We start from the raw sequence: 13,533 nt of genomic DNA on the forward strand, positions 1-13,533 counted from the left end.
GGGTGCCTTTAAATCTCAACTTAAAACCCACCTGTTTAGAGTTGCTTATGGCTAAATTAGGGTTAGAGTGCGGGGTTTTGATGTTTGTCTCTTTCTTACTGTTTATTCATTGTCACATGCTGTTTTTATTTTGTTTTTTAATTATGTAAAGCACCTTGAAATGCCTTGCTGCTGAAATGTGCTATACAAATAAAATTTGATTGATTAATTGATTGATTTTCTGAGTTGTAATTAATGTAGCAGATAGATTGAGATAAGGAAGGATAATAACCTTTCTTCACTTTACCACATATTCAGCTCTCTCAGCACCAGGTCAGAGTGACCAAACAACATTGATTATACATTATAGAAACTCAATCATTAGATTATTTAATCTGTTCACCCTTATTATTACCAGATCTCAACAACTGAAGCTGAATTTGTAAATCACAGGGAATTCTTTATCATAATATTTACACCAAATAAGAAGGAAACTACATTTTGTCTTTAAGGATTTATTACAAAAAATAAAACTAAATTAAGAAAATAGAGTCAACAATAAACAATTCAGGCTAACACTAAGTGTTTAGGGAATAATCTTCTGAGGAATGACTTAAGTAATTTAAATATGGATTTATCAAGAAAAAAACACACCAACAAGTAATACTTTATTAATCTAAGGTAAATTAATGATTATTAGTTTATCTAAACCAAAATAATTCTTTGAACAGAATGTTTGGATTTTAATATTGAGGTTTTTGGTTTCTTATCCGCACAAGAATTTAAGCTATTTTAGTAAATAGTTCACTTTGGAATTTGGTCAGAAGATGTTATTAATTCTGCTAGGTTGTCAGGCTAGTTTTAATGAAACATCAGATTGGAAATAAATGTTATTTATCAATTTACATCAGTTAAAAGGAAATAGTCAGAGCCAAAATAACTTCTTCCTTTGTCTTTCTTATCACACAGAGTTATAGGTGCCTCACCAGATCAGAAGGAACTTGGACGATACTCAGGTCTCAACAGAACCACGACAAGGAGGCAGGTCAAAGCCCAGAGCCTGTTGAGGGTCAGAGGTCAGCGTTCCGTCCAAGATCACCTGAGGAGCAGTGATGTTTGAGAGGGTCAGCAAGGAATGCAGCAGGAGTCAGGACACAGGCGACGTGCAAACTAGAGCAATTTCTTTTAACAGTTTCAAAAGTTATTTCTCAACTTAACTTTCACTTTACGGTTTTCTTTCTTTAGCTTTTTTTCAGGGTACAAAAACAGCAAAACAAGGGGAATAAAGTCAAACACAAAAACAAAATACAACAAACTGATTGCAAAACGAACTGAATTGCAATCACCCACCAAGACTTTCTCCTCAGTTTGTCATCAAACCAAGTTTCATAATATTGAGAACATTCAGGCCTTGGGGTTGAGAAGATTCTTTCACTTATACTAAGTATAATTCTCCTGTAAGACAAAATATAAAAAGTTTGTTAAAACACTTAAAATATATTCTTATGTTAAATATTTGCACACAAATAATGATCCATAATCATTTCTTATATTTCAAAAACTTAATAATCAAATAAACATATCTGATTTTAATCAGTTATTTACAAATTGTTTACATGTTTCATAAGGCTTGTGAAGAAGAACATGATTCATTGCTAGAGGACCACAAGTGTATACACATGCCCCAAAACAATCAAGATTCACTAATGTCAGAATGAAGTTCAGAGAGAACAGTTGATGAAAGATGACTAGGTCAGAAGTAACACAGCATAAACTTCATTTATTCTGTTTAATTAGCTTATGAGCATACAAATGATGCTGAAAAACACTCTTTTACTTGGTAGAACAATAGGTTTGATACCAGCCTAAGCAGGAAATGTCATTCATGCATCATTAAATATAGTCACTGATCTAAATGCAACAAGCATCAGGAAATAACAGGTTCAACCCCACAGTGAGCACAAACATCTGTTATCCACTGCAGCCTGGGAATTATAGACACTGGCCTGATGTTACACTGCCTGTTAGATCATGATATAATTGCAGTCTACACATCATCAGAGGGATATTTAATGTACACAATGAGTATTCTGGAAATGTTTCAAGAAATAGTTACATCATAGTGGTTTAAAATCCTGTAATTGTTGGGACATGTTCGCAGGTTGATGATTTCACTGCCTAGTTCTTCTAAACCAAAATACTGTTATTCTTTGGGTTTCTTATCCTTCAGCATGGACATGTTTTAGTGAAAACAGACAGATTGATATATACTTAGAGAGGCAGCAGCAAATACAAGTAAGAAAAGAAAAAAAATATACATGAAATGTTCACTGGATTTTACAGCTGGAGCAAGGAACTTCTGGCTTTCGTCCCAACTAATTTAATCAATTACAGTAATTTAGGGGGAGTTAGACTGTCAGAGATTAAACTGTCAGGGTTACAATGCCAATTCTGGGCAAAAAGGAGGCCTTTGCTTCTAAAACGAGCATGTGATTGTGTCAACTGAGTGGTTATTAGGCACCTGCACTGTCAGCTTTACACTTTTACTGATTACGTCCACTCATGAAGTCTGAGCAAACATACCTCAGAATCTTTGCCATTTCATTTCGAACATTATTCTATAAGCTGATTCTTACTGCCAGTTTAGTGGACTTACAGTGGGTTCAGAAACTATTTAGACTCCTTTCACTTTTTGTAATATTGTTATGTTGCGACCCGATTCTACAATTGTTCAATTAGGGTTCCAAGCCCGCAGACGGCCAATACAAGGCATGGCCGTTCGTCTGCTCCCAGTGACCCAGGGAACCCTATTGTTTTTGTACGGATTTTTCATCTGTACAAATTCTTCTCTGGTAAAACACATTGGCCATAAAAAACAGAAACTGCTGGGGAAAAGCCAACCAGACAGTCTAATAGAAAAACTCTACTGCTACTCAGACAAAAAAGATCGTATCATCCCATACCTAGGTGGCGCTATAGCAAAGGACAATGCGTTTTTGCTAATAACTCCTAAACAGCAAGTCCTACACTCAAAATTTTGATGGGACCTTAAAGTTTGGATGATTCTGCATCACTTTTACATTAACCACGCCCACTTCCGCTTAACTAGATTTTTTGCTTTAGTGCAATAAAGGCAAAACCTATTTTTGAATACTACTCCCACATTAAAAGCTGGATCAACGTGAAACTTGGTACATAACATATGTAAACCAATCTGCTGAAGTGATGATCAAAAAGTTTTAAAATTTTTGAATTTTCTGCGAGTGAAGCAATACCAAACACTTTAGCGCTAGCTAGCACAACGGTTAACTAAAAACATCTCCGTCATACTTTAGGATTATTGAAAATGCATTTAGATCCTAATAGTGGATGAGATGTTGCCACTTTGTATTAAATTTTATGCAGTTATACCAATAGGGGGCGCTATAATTTCAAAAAGTTTACATCTGAATAGCCGCTTGACGGATTTACACCAAACTTGGTACAGATGATGAAGACTGCACCTTGAGACGATATGTTGAATATTATAATGAAGTGGGCGTGGCTTATATGCTATCTCACATTTGAGCTTTGAACTCGGCCAAACCAAACTTTAACTTTGCGGAAATGGCCGATCAACAATAGAATGGCGTGCTTTACGTTTGCGGGAAAAGTAGCAAAATTTGACCTCTAGGTGGAGCTGTTACAACAAAAAAATACCTTCTTGCGAATTCTTTCACAGCTATTACATGTATGCACCGTATCTCTATTCCGGTGTGTTTTAGCTGGACATCATGAAAATTAAGTTATAAATTTTTTATAAAGAATGTGTTCAATCCAGGAACATAGAAATAAAAGAAAACTATTCCACATATAAGTATGGTCATTAAAAAATATTTTGGTAATTTTTTGAAGAGTTATGGATGTTTTATGAATATTTTTTGGCTCACTGTGGTATGAAATTGCAGTTAACATTTTTTTTTACTGAAACAGCATTGAAACTAGGGACATGGAGATAAATGCATATTATTGCAGATATAGACTTGATCATCTGAGAATATTTTGGTATCTTTTCAATGAATAATGGATTTTAGATTAATTTATTTCTTTGGCTCTGTGTGGTATAAAATGGCAGTTAGCTTTTTCTTCCCGAGATTTCTTCAGAAATTATACCATTGCGTGTCATGGAACGCCTTTGAGTATGCACCGTGCTGAGAACTTTTAAACTCAGTCTGCTGGCTGAAAGACGCGGCGAATCCATGCTGGCGAGAAGTCAGGAGTGGAGTGTGCGGAGAGGGGCGGAGCGAGGAGGCTTGGATCTCGTTTATAACTGCTTGCAGTTCTAGTTTTTTTATTTTTCTCATTTTTCTATTACACTCAGTACTCCATAATGACAAAGTTAAAAGTAAAATTTATTCTAAAAACATAAATTTATAAAAAAAACAACAAAAAAAAAACTGAAATGTCATAGTCAGGTACTTTACTTAGTATTTAGTTGAAGCACCTTTGGCAGGAGTTAGAACCTTGAGTCTTTTTGGGTTTGATGCTACACAAGCTTCGGACACCTGGACTAGAGGATTCTCTGCCATTTTTCTTTGCAAATCCTGTAAAGGTCAGAAAGGTTGGATATAGACTGATGGTGAACAGCTATTTTCAGTTCTCTCCTAGAAATATTCCAGATGGTTCATGTCAAGACTCTGGCTGGATCGTTCTAGGACAGAGTTGTCCGTGAGTCACTTCTGTGTTTTCTTTGCTGTTTTCTTTGGGCAATTGTCATTTTGGAAAGGGAACCGTTGGCCTAGTCTGAGATCTTGAGTCCTGTGGAACAGGTTTTCACTTAAAATATCTCTGTATGTTGCTTCATTTAGCGCTCCCTTAACCCTGCCACCACTATGCTTTACTGTTTGCATACTGTTAGGTAAGGTGATCAGCAGTGCTTGGTTTCCTTCAGACATAATATTAAGACTTGAGGCCAAACATCTCAATCTTGGTTTCCTCAGTGAGGTAACTGGTCTGCATCTGTGTTCAGGCCTGAGCTATCATTTTGAGAGGTACTGTCTTCAGCCACAACGCCTTTTTAGGAAGTGAACCGTGGGCTCTTACGCTCACGTTGTCGAAAACGTGCAAATGTGAACAGTTAGCTGTTGCTTGTCTGAAGACCCTAGTCTATCCCCATAAATGGAATTGAATGTACTTGAATCCTACAGGTCCGTCCCAGTGGGACGTGGGTGTCTTGTTACTCTTACTAGGGTGTGGTAAATGTTCATAAAAACAAGCAGCCCCAGAGAAACGGGGGATTTCACTGATTGGACCAGAAGTTCCCAGTTTCGGCACAGACTCTGTTGTCTTGAATAAAGTCTCACTGTTCAAAAGATAACTTATGTCTGTAAAGTCATTTCCTTTTGATCAGTACATCGTTGCTGCAATTATGAAGAGCCAGAAGAACGTCCACCATTTGAAGACACTTCATCAGACCATACAATATTAATCCTCACAGTCGGAAAGGCTTTCAAGTCAGCTTTCAGGTTTTTTTTGAGCTGAGGAGAGGTTTCTGTAGCCACTCTGACATAAAGCCCAGATCAGTGGAGGCCTGGACTTCTGGTTGTTCTTCTGGAACTTAGTCCTATTCCCAAACCGGCTCATTGAAGCTCTGTCAGACTGATCATTCAGTTCTTGGTCACCTCTCTATGAAATGCCCTACTCCTTCGATTGCTCAGTGTGGCTGAATAACCAGCTTTCATGCACATGGCCTATGCTCATACATTTGAGTAGTAACATGGACGTTGTTCAGTTGAGAAAACAGTGATAAGCTAAACAAACAGTTAATACAAAAGTGTAGCGGTTCAATATTACAAACTGGTGTAAAATAATGTAGTGTTCTTTTTTTTGCAAGCATTGTTTTATAAGCCTGAAAAATGATAAACAATAGGTTCTCATTTGGCTAGCTATTAGCCTAGCTTGGATGAAGAATTTACCCTTTTTTTCCATACTCTGTTTGATGTCACTGCTGATAAGGCACTAACAACTAATAACAATTTGTTAGAACATCACTTCAAAAATAACTACACTATTCCTTTAACCTAAGGATATGGTTTGATTTCTCACTTTTTCAAACCAATGTGCTTTTGCCACTCTACAGACACAGAAGCATTTTTTTAAATTCCTTTTTTTTCCTCTTCACTGTTGTGTCTCATATGCAGAAGGGAGACGGAGTCTATCTCAAAAACAGAGATGAAACGCTGTAAAGACTGAAGTCTGTTCTCTCCACCAGATCGGCTGAGATCTGGCCTCTTTCTGTGCCAGTGCTATCACAGCTAAGCCACAGGGCATGTTCTCCAGATTGCCTGGTGACTCACTGGGTTGTGAGTCTCTGCTTCTTGACTGTGCATGCATTTCCCACAATTCCACAAGATTTGAAAGGCATCGACACCACCCAGACTGATTGGGCTGATTTTAAGGAGCGCAATATTGTATGCTATAATGTTCAGATCAGAAGCAAAATTAAAAATTTTATAAGTTTACAGCTGCTACTGCCCACCACAACATGTGTGTGCATGTTTAAGTGTCTGTCTATTACCAAAGTATTTCATGAACCACTGGACAGATTTTAATGAAATTTGCAGAATGTAATCATCGGAAGTGCATTGTCAACTTTTTGAGTCAACAGGATTTAAGATGACTGCCACAGCCAACTTACCTTAAACAAAAATGGCTATAACTCAGTCAATATTACAGATACTGAATTAAACATATTCTGAGCACTAATAAATTGTGAAAGATCTTTGTTTAAAATATCGCCTTTAACTACTTAGAATTATCTGTGTCTGTCTTGAAATTTTCAGTAAATAATCATTGGTTTTACCTCTATAAGTGATTAAGTTTTTGAATCATTCCAAATGATGACAGCCTCCACAGTTAATCGACCTTAGCCGACACAAAATTGGATATTCCTTAGTCGGTTTTATGGATATTAAGCTAAAATTTGGCATGGTAGTAGCTGAGTCATTCACAACTCATGCTGAACATGAGATCTTACAAAATTGTATGAGGCTTCCCATTACGCTGTCATTTCTCATCCTAAGATTATGTTAATCTAAAACTAAAGCATAAAAATGAAGCTCTGCCTTTATTGTTTTTGTTATCAAGACCATTTCTGAGTATAAATGGCTCTGATTGGAGACATCAAAACTACTAATGAACTAGAAGAACTCCACCAAGGCCATAGCATCATTAAAAATAGTCCAATCTGGGTCAAGTGCTGGATAATCACCAAAATTTAGTAAATTGTTGTGACAACCCCAACATTTCAAAATCTGTTAATTAGTTTTAAAGTAATTTTGCGGTCAGACAAACAAACTAATCAACCAATCAGCACTACAAAAAACATAACCTACTTTGCAGAGATAATAAACATAAATGGTGTCAGTGTATCCTCCTTACCCATACAGCTCTTTCATTAGTGATATCTATTTATGGTTCATTTCAGCACATATAACTGGAAGTATTATGTAAGACAGATTTTAGCAATCTGTCTCTGAATCAGAGATTAGCAATTCAGCTTGACTCATTCTGTGAATTACAGACACTTGATAAATCATGAATAACAGGCTTTTATTAGTGTTTTTGTACATCATATCAACAAAAGTCAGTTGCATTTCCAGGGACAGACATTTAAAGTGAAAAGTACAGACCTATTTTTTTATGATTTAATTTTTTTCATGTAGCCTAATAACTGTTTTGTTCCACTAGAAGAAGCTTTGAAATAAATGCACTTTATGGACATATTTTTGAGCTACATATGCCACCTGAAAATAGAGCTCTGTCATGTCCTCCCAGCCTTAAAGACCATTTAGATTACACAATGTCCCTTGGTTTTTCACAACAACCAATTCTATTCCCATTCCCCTAACAGCTCACTGTTCTCTAATGGACTATAAGAGTGCAGTGTTTCCAGAAATGGACCACAAGAGCTGCCGAGACCCAGTTGTCTCCCTCTCTCTGTCTTTCTGTGAAATCTGGTTAAACACTGAAATAGTCAGGCATGCCAGAGGCGCTTCTAACCCAGAAGACCCTTTCTTACAGTAATTCCAGCAGGAATAGTTGTAAACATTTTTCTTTTGTAGCAAGTGGGTGGTATTAATGCATGCAGAAAACCCTGACAAGAAGTGACAGCTTCGGGCAATAATCGTCTCCCCAACTCTGTGGTCCACCGCAGTGTGCTGCTCCATGCTTCTGAGGTAGAGAGAAGTACTCAGTGGAGATAATACATCTCAGTAATGAGCCGTGTTAGCACTAATAGCTGTTTATATTTTTTATTCTGTTAACAATTCCATTTCAGCCCCACACATCATTGTAAAAGCTCAAAAAGTGTAACAACAAGTTTTACAACAATTTCCGAACAATTCACTGAGCTATAGCCATTTTTGGATTGGCCAGCGTTGATTAGCTGTGGTGGCCATCTTGATTTAGGTTGACTCCAAAGGATAATCAGTTGTAGAGGTATAGCCAATGAATATTTACTCAAAGTTTCATAAAAATCTGTCTGGTGGTTCATGAGATATTTTGCTAAAAGACAATATGGGTTGACTAAAGTTTTAAGCGAAGGTCTTGTGCTATGAGTAACATTTCTAGTATCCGTTCTGAATAACTTTCAACAACAACCACATCAAACTTTAATACAAGATCTGCTATACTAACTGAATTCTAGGCATGTTTGTGTGTTTTAAGGTAAGTTGGCTGTGGCAGCCATCTTGAATTGGGTTGGCTCTAAAAGTTGATAAATTGTGGTTGTACATCCAGCAGTTACTTTCTGAAAGTTTATTTAAAGTCTCTTTGGCATTTCATAGGATATTTTGGTAAACAGGAAGACAAGCAAACACACACAGGAACCAGCAAAAACATTATTATCTGCCTTTGCCTTTTGGCCATAAAGAGCTAAAAGAGAGGTGTCACACCTCTGTGAATTTGTGTCTGCAGTTTTATTTGACAGCCTGTCATCTGTCTGTGCTTCTCAAAACACTCTAGCACTCAGACATGGTCAGAGCTGGCCCACCAAATCCCCACATTTCTGCACCACTGCTCCACATCACGCCTCAGCAGTCCTCACTATATCCCATGCAAAGTGTGCAGCACAATATTTAGTCTATCCACAAAGCAACGCACTAACAGCCCAACTTCACAGCAATCACTCACATCCAGAGTTTAACTCCATTAAGTTTTTTCTTTCATCCCGGACATTTTACTTTCCTGAGTGGATGATTGCACACTCACCCTGTTTGTGAGTGCTCATCTAACTTGATTATATAAAGACTGCATAACATTAAGTCCTCTGCATTGTCTCTGAGCATCAATTTCTGATTTTTGGTGCCTTTTTCCCTGTCAGAGCAGCAATCGCCCGACCACTGAACTGCTCAGGGCTATGTAAACAACTTTATTTTCCATGAGCTGCTGATAGATCTATCTTGTATGCTGACCATATGCAGACACAGGGGCCTGATCAATTGAGCAGGTGGACCATCTATTCCCCCATTTTCTAAAGAAGGAGTGCAAATTTATGCGTTTGCTGACCTATTTCTTTAACTTTCACTCCCAGCACCAACAGAAACGTGTTGGACTTCATCTATTAAAATTGTACTTTCTTAGTTACAAACTTAAAAATTACGTTTAAAAGTAATCGCCACACTCTGCACCCTTTCAACAAAATACTGGTTGCTGCAAGCTTTCTAGTCAAACAGCAATCAGCTATGGAGATGTAAAATAATTTTTTTTAAGTGTTAAACTTGTACTACATCTTTTGCTGACTACAAATCATACAGAAAATAGTAAATAAATAAATAAAATAATGCTAATTAGGAGTACAAGACATTCACAGGTTAGTACAAAGTTGGAAATAGTACATTTATGTTGCTCTTTGACAGACATCTACCTGGGCTGGAGGTGGAGCTCATACTACAAAGAAAAGAACCCTGTACCTACAGTGAAATCAAGGCATGCTGGAGGTAAATGTGCTGCCCAGTGTCAGAAAGCCTGGTCTCAGTCACAGGTCATTGGTCCTCCAACAGGATAATGACCCAAAACACACAGAACCAAACATTGGACTGTTCTGAAGTGACCTTGTGAGCCCTGATCTATATCCTGTTGAACATCTGTGGAAGGAGGTGAAACCTGCAGTCTGGAGAAGGAACCCTTCAAACCTGAGACAGATGGAGCAGTTTGTTCATGAGGAGTGGGCAAAATACCTGTGGACAGGTGCAGAAGGCTCAGAGAGAGTTACAGAAATCACTTGACTGCAGTGTTTGACTCAAAAGGTTGTGCAACAAAATATTAAGTTAAGGTACCATCCTTTTTTTATTAACTCTGTTGAACTAAAATTCAAAACCAAAGACTGATTTTCATTACCTGATTTTTAGTAATTTCCTTTTATTATTATTTTTGTCAGTTTTAAGTTAATTCCGTGTCCATTGTGAGTTTTTCTGTTTTTGACAAAAAAGTACGAAGTTCACCACATCGGTGTATGCAGGTGTGTGAGACCCCTTGTGAGCATTCTCAGGCTGAACAGATGTCAAAAACTGGACTAAATATGGCATAAAAATAAAAGTTTTGCAAAAGTCTACAATGGTTTGATTTCAGCATTTATCCATGGCTTGTGAAAAATAAAGATAAAAAATAATTTTAATGGGGTTTCAAACTTGTGTCCCACACAAAAAAAGCACAATACAATATCCATTTCACTATTCTGTCATACTTTATCCCTATCTGTGGTCCCTTATTTTATAATATAAAACCAAGTGCCCCTTTGTGCATTGGCTCTGTGTGTCCTCATACCTGATAAAGTCCTGTCTGTCACTTTGGCATTTCGAAGGATCAGTACTTCTCCCTGCAGGACCAAGTGACTGGGTCTATAGGAAGAGGCTGATTAAAGATCAGCAAAAAAAATCCCAAAACTTTAAACACTGAAACAGACTGAGTGAAAAACTACTTTAGGTGATGAGATGGAACAAATAGAGCTGACAAACAACCACATGGCTTTTCTTTTGATGGCTATGAAGCCAGATTGAAAGAGATAAAAAAGCAGGATAAAAGACACATCCCTCCATGGTCTTTGCTTAAAATGTTTGACAAGTGAGACAAGTGGAGCTTTCCTGTCTCAAGACATAAGATGTCAAACAATTTTCCATATCCTTTCTCCAATATACCCACTGTCCCTTCACTGCCCATGTCCAAACTGTCTCCAGACTCTCTTCCACCTGCTCCCCTCTTTCACTACGAATCATAATATTGTCTGTAAAAATGATAGACTTCTGTCTGACCTCATCTGTCAACCTGTCCATCGCCATTGGAAACAGGATGCAGCTCACAGCTGAATCCTGGTGTAATCCAACCCCCACATTAAACCCACATGCACATCTCACTACTTCCTCACTTGTCCTGCACTACCCTCATGTACTTTTTGCCACACCTGAAATCTGTTAATACTTATTCTACAGAACATAAGTGTGAAAGGTGGTTTACTTGGATTTTGATCCTAATTCCTCTGTATTGATTGTGTTGTGTGGGAATCCTTTACCAAATGCTGTAGAAAGTGAGACTGCAACCCTTTACCTTACAGATAAAGGCACCTGAGAAAAGAGATTATAATTACTTTGTAGGTCCCTTTTTGTGTAAAGGAATCAGACAGGCACTGTTAGAGCAGGAAAAAAGTCATTAGTTCATCTCATTATGGTCACAATTACCTGGAGAAGGGAGACCCTTTGATGTATTACATATCATATATCACTGACCCAAAGATGTGGACAATCACTGGCATGGTAGACTTGTAATCACACCATGGAGCATAATCTAACATCTTAAAAGAGAGCATGTTTTGTGCTTAGAAATGATTTGCTGATCCTTAACAGTGCCCATGATTTGGCATTTAAGGACTTGAAGAGCTTTAAAAGTTCCTTTATGCATAAATGTTCATTTTAAAATTTGACTTTTTTAAGTGGTTCTAACACCTTTACCGATGGGACTCATGTATTTTTTCCACTGAGTGTTACAGAGAGACCATCTCTCCTCACTGAAACCCTGTCCGAGATATCAGGCAAATGTTTACAGATCATAACACTCGGCAATGTAGCTGCAGCCTTGTTACCATGGTGTACATGCAGAGTATCCAGTATGCAAATCACTGTCATCTGTGAAAGACAAATAGTGCCTATTTGAATCAAAAGCAGACTACACAGAAGATATTTAATCAGCTGCATTAAAAAACAGACGTAAGTGCTTCGGTTCCTTTTAAAATATGGCAAATGTTGTACATCATAGACCGAGCTCCCAGATGACACAAAGAGTCCCATTTTCCAAATCTCAACCCTGTAATGTCATTTTGAATTTGTGAAAATAACTGCTGCACTACTCAAACTCTCAAACTTGTAACAGAAAAACTGGGACTTATTGTCATCAAAACTCAAGTTTGAAAACATGTATATTTTTTTATTTAAAAATTTTAAAAAGATACTTACGGCACTCTTGAGTCCTCAGTGGGAAGCCTGAAGGCTGTAAATAAAAAGCACATGAAGGGTGATGAAAAAATGTGTTTTCAGCTTTCTGCTGCCAGCTCTTTTAATTCTGCTCCGTCCACAAGCTAAAGGCTTGTGAAGTACGAGGAGGCTATTTGAGGATCATGAGCAACAGGCTGCCTCCCTTGTTCCCTCCTCCTCCTCCCCCTCTTCCCCTTCTCCCTCATCTCTCACTCTCTTTCTCTGAACTCCTTCCTCCTCCCCTCTCCACCCTTCCTCGAGCACTGACATCAGAAGTAGGATGTGCAGTTTGCCAAAAGCTTTTGAGAGAATTCCATGGCAACCGCTTATCCAGGGAGCGGTTCTTCCAGTTCACCTTTATGCCAGAGGAATCAGTGTCCTTTAAGTGTAGATTCACACAAAGGTTTAGTTTTGTCAAGTGGGCTACTCTGCTGAGGGCGAGAGACGGGGGTGTGGTTTAGGCACAAAAGGGCCACGGTGGGCGGGCTGAGACTCAGCAGGATATCTGAATTTATAAAAGTGCTGGGAAATACTGTCATGAGCATGGCTCATACAGACAATGGTTTTCAACTCTTATGCGTAAAATAATTAAAAGCCTGGCATTCCTTCCATATCTTCCGCCATCTTTCATGCCATTTTTAGACTCAAGATCATCTTACACTGAGAAATGAATGTTACAACTAGTTTGGTAAAACTTTGAAAATAATTTTATGAGCAATCTCAAGCATAACTGAAATATCTGCTGCCCCCTTTGCTTCCCCCTCCCACTCTTCTGTTTCTAGAAGTCAAGTGAAGAGGCAGCTGGAGAGACTGAACTGGAACAAGGCTGCAGGTCCAGATGGTGTCAGCCCCAGAGTCCTGAAGGCATGTGCAGAGCAGCTCTGTGGGATTCTGCAACACCTCTTCAACCTTAGCTTGACTCAAGAGAAGGTACCACTGTTGTGGAAGACATCCTGTCTGGTTCCGGTACCAAAGAAAACTCACCCCTCAGTTATCAACGACTACAGACCTGTTGCCCTGACATCCCACATCATGAAGGTCCTGGAGAGACTCC

General features: G+C 38.2%; 1 protein-coding gene across 2 annotated transcripts in view; it reads right to left on the reverse strand.

The window, feature by feature from the left end:
• Window positions 1-12,604, reverse strand: part of kcng1 (potassium voltage-gated channel, subfamily G, member 1) — a 22,136-nt gene extending 9,532 nt beyond the window's left edge. Inside the window, exons 1-3 of one of the 2 annotated variants that reach the window (XM_017419105.2) lie at window positions 12,462-12,604; window positions 1,330-1,434; window positions 966-1,078 (exon numbers count right to left, since the gene is read on the reverse strand). The gene's annotated coding sequence lies outside the window, so the exon portion shown is untranslated. The remainder of the gene's footprint in view (window positions 1-965; window positions 1,079-1,329; window positions 1,435-12,461) is intronic. The other variant, XM_017419107.2, reaches the window with a different exon arrangement.
• Window positions 12,605-13,533: the final 929 nt, after the last annotated feature.

Source organism: Kryptolebias marmoratus, linkage group LG8, assembly GCF_001649575.2.
Source record: "Kryptolebias marmoratus isolate JLee-2015 linkage group LG8, ASM164957v2, whole genome shotgun sequence".
Classification (NCBI taxonomy): Eukaryota; Metazoa; Chordata; class Actinopteri; order Cyprinodontiformes; family Rivulidae; genus Kryptolebias; species Kryptolebias marmoratus.